Source organism: Leucoraja erinacea, chromosome 18, assembly GCF_028641065.1.
Source record: "Leucoraja erinacea ecotype New England chromosome 18, Leri_hhj_1, whole genome shotgun sequence".
Lineage (NCBI taxonomy): Eukaryota > Metazoa > Chordata > Chondrichthyes > Rajiformes > Rajidae > Leucoraja > Leucoraja erinaceus.
Window position 1 is genome coordinate 11677585 of NC_073394.1, and position 8385 is coordinate 11685969.

Below are 8385 nucleotides of genomic sequence, written 5' to 3' on the forward strand. Positions count from 1 at the left end.
ACTGATAAACAGCTTCCTTCCCCAGGCTGTGAGGCGGCTAAACAGTCATTCCACCTGATTCTGCTGATTTTGCACTGACCATTTAATAACTCTGGCACTGGCCACTTAAATCAACTGCCCTGGACATTTTATGACTTTTTTACTTGTATTTTAATGTTGCTGTTTTTACCTGCACTTTTAAACTATTCATACTGGTTTATCAGGGACTGGATTGTTTTTATTGTTTTTATTTTATGTGTGAAATGTTTAAGTTTTATGTGCGATGCTCCAGTATTCCCTGGGAAACATCTTCTCATTTTGTACTGTACAACTGTTGCTTTGCAAGATGACAATAAAGATTGATTGATTGATTGATTGATTGATAGTTGCACAGTTAGTAAAGCCACTGCCTCACAGGGTCAGTCTCCGGGGTCAATTGCAAACACCCAACACTGAGTGTGAAGTTTCCACGTTCTCCCCCTGATTGCGGGGGTTTCATCACATATCACACAAAATGCTCAGATTTCTTGATAGTTCTGAATATTGCCCCTAGCGTATAGGTGAGGGATGGAATCTGTCAAGAGTTAAGGGAGACACAAGGAACTACAAAGTGCTGGTGTCACTCAACAGATCCGGCAGCTTCTCTAGAGGGGATGGACAGGTGATGTTTCGGGTCAGGACTCTTCTTCAAAGACATGAGTCTTTAATTGTCATATGTACAGGCAACGGAGCAATGAAATACTTATTTACTGCAGCTTAACAGGCCTATAAATGCAACACACAGACATAAATAAAATAATCACAATTGTTCCAGAAATTAATAATTATAATACTTCATTGTCATATGCAGTGACAACAGAACAATGAAATTCTTACTTGCTGCAGCTTAACAGCGTTGTAAACAGAATAACATACAATATATACAATAATCAATAAAACAATAAATTAATACTGCAATAGCAAATAACCATAACAGTGCAAATCTGAAGTCGTAGTGCAACCAAAGGCACAGTCAATAGAAGATCGTAGTTGTTGAGGTTAGTGTAGTGCTGTTTTAAAGAGCCTGATGGTTTTATGGGGACAAGCTGTTGTTGAACCTGGTGGTCGTGATTTTCCCAATGCCCTGGCATCGAGATGAGAGCTTGGCCATGGTGGTGTGGGTCTTTGATGATATTGGTTGCCTTTTTGAGGGGAGTTCGTGGGAATGTGGGGAGAATATAAAAATGGGATTAATGTCAGATTATTGTAATGCTCGATAGCATAGGTTTAAGGTAGAGAGTGAATGTTTGAAGGGAAATTTCAAGGCCAGTTTTGCATATAAAGGTTGGGAGGTGCCTGGAACATGCAGGGGAAATGGTGGAAGCGGAAATGATGGCAATGTTTAAGAAGCATTAAAACAGGTACGTGAACAGACAAGAAACGGTGAGATCTGGACAACACCTATGCACTCTAATCCCATTTAACCAGTCTGAAGAAGGGTCTCAACCTGAAACATCACCCATCATTCTCTTCTGTAAGGGAGTTAGATGTGGCCCTTCTGGCTAAGGGGATCAGGGGGTATGGAGAGAAGGCAGGTACGGGATACTGAGTTGGATGATCAGCCATGATCATATTGAATGGCGGTGCAGGCTCGAAGGGCCGAATGGCCTACTCCTGCACCTAATTTCTATGTTTCTATGTTTCTATACAGAGATGCTGCCTGTCCCACTGAGTTACTCCAGCATTTTGTGCCTATCTTCAGTGTAAACCAGCATCTGCAGTCCATTCCAACACACATGAAACGATTAGTTTTCTGGTTGAAACAGGCTCAGTAAAATAAAATAAAACAAACACTAATATAATTATTACACAGCAATTAAAATAGTCTTTAAAGGTACAGATGCTGGTGCATCACTGAAGCAGGGAGGAGATGGTGAGAGGGGCAACTGCACCACCTAGTGTTGGGAGGGCAGAAGGTTCCTTGAGGCCACAAGAGACTGCAGATGCTGGAATCTTGAACAGTGGAGGCAATGGACAGATGATGTTTCGGCTAGGGACCTTCTTCAGACTGATGGAGAGGGGAGAGAATGCTGGTAAAGAGACATAGGAGTGGGGCAAAGCCTGGCAAATGATACGTTGATATAGGTGAGGGGATTGTACGACATATTGATAGAGTAAATGACAAAGGCTAGTGGAGAAGATGAGCCAAAATGAGTAAGGAGAGAAGAGTGAAATGTAAAACCAGAGGAAGAGAAATGAATGGAAAAGGAAAGAGGGGCGGGGGGAAGAGGAAAGAAGAGTTAAAAGGAAAAAATATGACTCGAGGATGGGGGAGGAGCATACAGGGGGAAAATGAGCAGGCTGACTGGGGTCGTGGGAGAAATGGGTGCACACTGGGATGGGAGGGGTGGGGGGCACAGGCAGATACAATTTATAAGTGTCTGAAAATTGATTATTTTCTCTGGAAGCTGAGGGAGGACGATATAATTATGAGCGACATAGATAAGGTAGGCCGTTAGAGTCTTTTTCCCAGTGTGGAAAGATCAAATATCAGAGGGGATAGATTTAAGGTGAGAGGCAGTAAGTTTACAGATGATGTGCAGAGGATGGTAGTTTTTTATATAGAGGATGGTAGGTGCCTGGAATGCGCTGCCTGAGATAGTGACGGAAGCAGATAGCAATGTTTAAGAAGTATTCAGACAGACACATGAGCAAACAGAGAATGAACAGATGCAGGCATCTGCATGGATCACATGCAGGCAGAGGACATTAGTTAATTAGAGGAAAAAGGGCTGGAGTATCTCAGCAGGTCAGGCATCATCTATGGAGATATGCATGGAGCATCCATGGGACCCTTCTTCAGACAGGAGGAAATCAGTTTATTGAGGAAATGTTCGTTCATGAATCAAAGGAGCAGAATGAGGCCATTCAGCCCATCGCATCTACTCTGCCATTCAATCATGGCTGATCTACCTTTCCCTTTCAACCACCTCTCAAAAAGTTACATTTTGCATCGGGTTCAACACAGACATTGTAGGCCAAAGGGCCTGGTCCTGTGCTGTACTGTTATATGTTCCATGTTCTTAACAGCTTAACAGTGTTTCAATGGTTCTTTATTGTCACTTATGCACTGTCCAGTAAAATATTTTTTGCACAGCTCAGACATGCACAAGGCGCAATATTTTGGCACCATTTACAAAAAGAAAAGGTCCAAAGTTCAAAGTCAGTGCAGGTGCTCAATGTACTGGAGCACCCCCAATCCAGGTGAGCCCAGGTATGCCCCAGACTACTGCAGGGCCTCCTCCGTCACCCTCGACCGGCTCGGCACGCCTACTGAGCCGTCCGTCATCGCCTGCGGCTCTCTCTTCCTTGACCCGCAGGACCTCGGGGCCACGCTCACCACCATGAAGGCCTGGGAAATGCTGGCCACGACTGCTCAATGGACTTGGGTTCTTCAATAACATAATTTGCTTCTCAACCGAGTCCATGGAGCGGGTGCACCCATCCAGCCACCCAATCGGGCACCTCGTTACTCATCTGTGGGAGAGCCGAGGTTCCCACGTCGACCTGGTGAGTCACCTCAGAACCCACAGCACCAGAGTGGAAGGGAATCATTCTTGGTCCCAAGGGAGGGGTGAGGAAGCAAGCCACACACTCACTTCTGGATCCGTCCAGAGGATGAACGCAAGGTTTGAACGTTCACAACAAAAAAACAACAAATAAAAATGTCCTTGGCACTCCAGAGCCTGACGCACTTCCAAAGTTTTCTGCTTTTAACTGAGCTTAAAGATCTGGTTCGATGCCCCAGCAGAGATTGGCAATGCTGCAATGTTTCAGCTGATGTGTTTTGGACCTGATGTGAAAATGAAGGACAGGGCATCTTCTGCTGGATTTTCTCACGGTGCTATTTAAAGGAGGACAGGGAATCTCTTCTCACTGCCCTGAACATTAATCATCTCTCAGCGGGAATTTCAAACACAGTCGCATTGCTTTTTGTTTGAGCTTGCTTTTTACAATTAGAGTCATGGACACTGAGAGCGCAGGTACAGGCCCTTCGGCCCAACATGCTGCTGAGTTTCTGCCAACATAGTTTCATATCTAAGCAATGAAATTCGACTGAGATTTGAACTGGGGTGTGAATTAAGTTGGCTGGTTGTACCAGCAAACAGAGTTGAAGGAACTCAGTGGGTCAGGCAGCATCAGTGGAGGGAATTGACAGACGACATTTCGGGTCGGGACCCTTCTTCAGATACAGATATGATACCCAATTATGTCTGACAAAAGGAATATAGACCCTTCTTCAGTCTGATGCTGCCTTACCCGCTGAGTTACTCCAGCATTTTGTGTCAACTTTATCCAGCATCTGCAGTTCTTTCTTACACAAAAGGAATATAGATTTGCCTTTCTGAAATGCCTGTCACATCCCATTTCCGGATTTTCCAGGGAGACTGCAAGCCACTAGGCAATTTCACTGGTAGTCCCTGTTGTTGTGGAACATGGGATCTATGTCCTTAACACATTGCCAGTGACATCTAATGAAGGTACACAAAATAGATTAACTAGTTTACCTCAACACAATTATTGGGATCTTACCGAGAACAAATGGGTTGCTGTATTTCCGGTACTAGTAACTGCACTTCCAAAGTCACTCCATGACACAGGAACTAGATATGGCCAGACTCAATATGCTGGAGTAACAGAGCAGGTCAGACAGCATCCCTGCAGAACATGGATAGGCAACGTTTCTGGTCGGGACCCTTCTTCAGATTCAAGAAGGTTCCCGACCCAAAACGTCACCCATGGATGGATGGATATGGATAGGTGACGTTTCAGGTCAGGACACTTCTTTAATCTGAAGAATTCAATCTGAACAAACCATGTTCTCCAGTGATGCCGCCTGAACTGTTGTGTTACTCTGGAATTTTGTGTCTTTCCTTGGTAAACCCAGCATCTGCAGTTCCTGATGCAACCAGTCAAAATGCTCTCTACCTTACACCTGTAGAGTATTCATTGACATGCTGAGTCCCTTTTTATTATAGAAACAAAGAACTGCAGATGCTGGTTTATACCAAAGATAGACACAAAATGCTGGAGTAACTCAGCGGGTCAGGCAGCATCTCTGGAGAAAAAGGAATAGGTGACGTTTTGGGTCTGAAGAAATGTTGCTTATCCTTTTCCTCCAGAGATGATGCCTGACCTGTTGAGTTATTCCAGGGCCTTGTATCCATCCTTTTTGTTATGTTGTTTGCCTTCTGTTGACTGTAAATATGCAGCAAGCAATTATTTCATTGTTCCAGTCCCGCTGTGTCTGACAATTAAACACTCTCTTGTATGCACATTTTTGCCAAGGATTTAATGGCTGGTGATGAGCGACGTTTTATCCAGCGACACCAGAGGGCGCACGACCCACACATGTCACAGTTGGGATAGGATGGCCCTCCTGTTGTGGATCGCTTCATGTGGCAGATTTTAATTGAGGATTAAATTCAACAGGTCGTCCGTTAAACTAATTAAACTAAAGGGCCCACAACCCGAGATAGAGCAACGAGTAGAATCTATACTCCAAAACTTAGTTTGGCATGGCTTTGGAACCTTTTAACTTTGGCAACTGTTTGAACAAGGAATTCGAGAGATCTAGTGCTGTCTGACCCTCCTTTCAATTCCTCGGGATTTCCTGAAGGATTTCACTGCCATAAAAACATTTGGAACAGGAGCAGCGAGTTCACATGCAACCAGCTCACACAAACAGAGAGGGAACATGCCCTTTACGTGCAGTGGTTGCTTTTGGTCCAGTACATTAGACCAGTTTCTTGATCTTTCAAAAATGTATCTCCATTTTGAACCCATTCTTTGACACTGAGGAATTGTGCGTTTATGACTGTGTTGCCACCGGTCAGGGTAATATCTGGAGTGCATTTGTGGAGGTTTTTTGGGGGTATTTGAGAACATGCTGAATCTCCTTAAACTTCTAAGAAAGTCAAGGCACTGGTGTGGCTTCTTGGAGAAACAAAAAACAGCAGATGCTGGTTAATACACAAAAGGACACAAAGTGTTGGAGTAACACAGCGGGTCAGGCAGTATCCCTGGAGAACATGGATGGGTGATGTTTCGGATCGGGAACCTGAAGAAGGGTCTCAACCTGAAACGTCACCTATCCATGTTTTCCAGCGATGCTGCTTGGCCCGCTGAGTTACTCCAGCACTTGGTGTCCTTTGACATGCCAACTTCCAGAATGCATCTTGTCAGGCCTGATGGGCTTAGGTCTGATGTTCTGTGATGTTAACACCCAGAAATATGAACCTGCTAACTCTCTCCATCACAACCCACCAAAGCAAACTGGTACTTGGTCTCCTGACTTGGTGAGCTCTTTCAATGGGCAAACCCAGACTTGGTGGGCTGAATGGTCTTCTTTTGTGCTGTAGGACCACTGTCAGTGTCCAAGTCAAGTGTCCGAGACACTCTCAGAGGGGGAGGATCGGAACATTTCTCCCACGGTGGAAATGTCAAACACTAGAGGGCGTAGCTTTAAGGTAAGAGGGGCAAGATAATTCATAGAATGTTTTTACACAGAAGATGGTAGGTGCCTAGAACGCACTGAGAGGGGGTGGTGTTGGTGCACAGTGGTACAACTGGTAGAGCTGCTGCTTCAAAGCCCCAGAGTCCCGGGTTCGATCCCGTTCTAAGATTCTGTCTGTCTGTGTGGAGTTTGCACGTTCTCCCTGCGTCTGCGTGGGTGGCACATCCCAAAGACGTGCAGGTTTGTAGGTTAATTGGCCTCTGTAAATTCCCCCTAGTGTGTCAGGAGTGTAAGCAAAAGTAACTTGACGCAGAGGTAGTGTGAACAGGTGATCGGTGATCGGTGTGGACCCATTGGGCCAAAGGGCCTGTTTCCGTTGTACTTTTCACTCATTCGACACATTAGTGCTGTTTAAGAGGCTTTTAGATAGCACATGGATATGCAGGGAATGCGGGGACATGGATCACTTGCAGGCAGATGAGTAGTTTATCTAGGCATTGTGGGCTGAAGAGGCTGTTCCTCTACTGTTTGATGTTTATAATGCAGTACTGGAGAAGCACCACAATGTTGGATGAGTTGACATGATTTCATCATCCCAGACATAAAGATATGCAGGACCCCATTGGCAATAGTTCATGAGAGGGCATGGGAGAATTCTCTTGTGTCCTGGGACAATATTTATCATCGAATTAACGTCACCAAGGAAAATAATTTGAGAGGTTGCAGTGCTAAATATGACTGTTGTCTTTCTCATATTATATCGATGACAACACCGCAGTGATCGCAACTGGAATATCCGAGGTTGTGAAAAGTTACAAAGAATTGCTTAGCCTGTTCAACGTACTCTTGGGCAGGAAGGAATGAATCGCAGAGGTGGAGCAGTGAAAGGGGGGTCTGACAGAAATTCCCTCGGAGGGAGTCTTCAAAGTAGACATACCCTGATTAGATTTTGCAGTGGAGCAGACAAATTGTGTAGGAAGGAAGGGTTCCGACGCAAAACGTCACGCATCCTTTTTCTCCAGAGATGCTGCCTGACCCGCTGAATTACAACAGCACTTTGTGTCTTTCTACGAACATGTTCTTGTGTTTTACCGTTCAAGCACATCGACAAGAACAAAAGCAACATCATCGGATGACATAAGGCGCTGCTGATGGTCAAATCTTGAGCGAAACACAAAGTGCTGGAGGAACTCAGTGGGTCAGGCAGCATCTGTGGAGGGAATGGACAGACAATGTTTTGGGTTGGCACCCTTCTTCAGACTGATTGGAGCAGGGGGGTGGGGGTGGGAAAGGAAGGAGTGGGTGGGATAAAGTCTGGAAAGGGTTCCACTTCTCCTTGATCATTGATGCCTTTTGCATATCTTTCATTTATTTGTTCTATGTACCTTCTATGTCTCTCGTTTCCCTTTCTTCTGGCTCTCAGTCTGAAGAAGGGTCTCGACCCGAAAAGTCACCTATTTCTTTCCTGCAGAGATTCTGCCTGACCCGCTGTGTTACTCCAGCCTTTTGTGTCTTGTTTCCTGGTGAGTGATAGGTGGTTACAGGTGAGAGGAGGTTTGATTGGCAAATGGGTGGAGTAGATGACAAAGGCTAGAGGTGAAAAGGAGACAAAAAGGTGTCTGGTAAGGAGAGAAGAGGTGGATTGAAATGTAAAGCTGGAGGGAAGGATATGGGTGGAAGGACACAGGGAGGAGGGAAAGAAGGGGGATAAAAGAAAATGGGAGTCTTGGGTATGGGAATGAGCGAATGGAGGAGGGGAAGGGATCAAGGTGACTGGAGATGGTGGGAAAAATGTGCAAGCACCAGGGTGGGGGAGATGTGCACAGGAAAGCGAGGTGAGGTAAAGGAAGTATTATTTATATTTGGACCTCAATGTTCGTAGCATTGGGTTGTAAGCTACCCGTGAAATT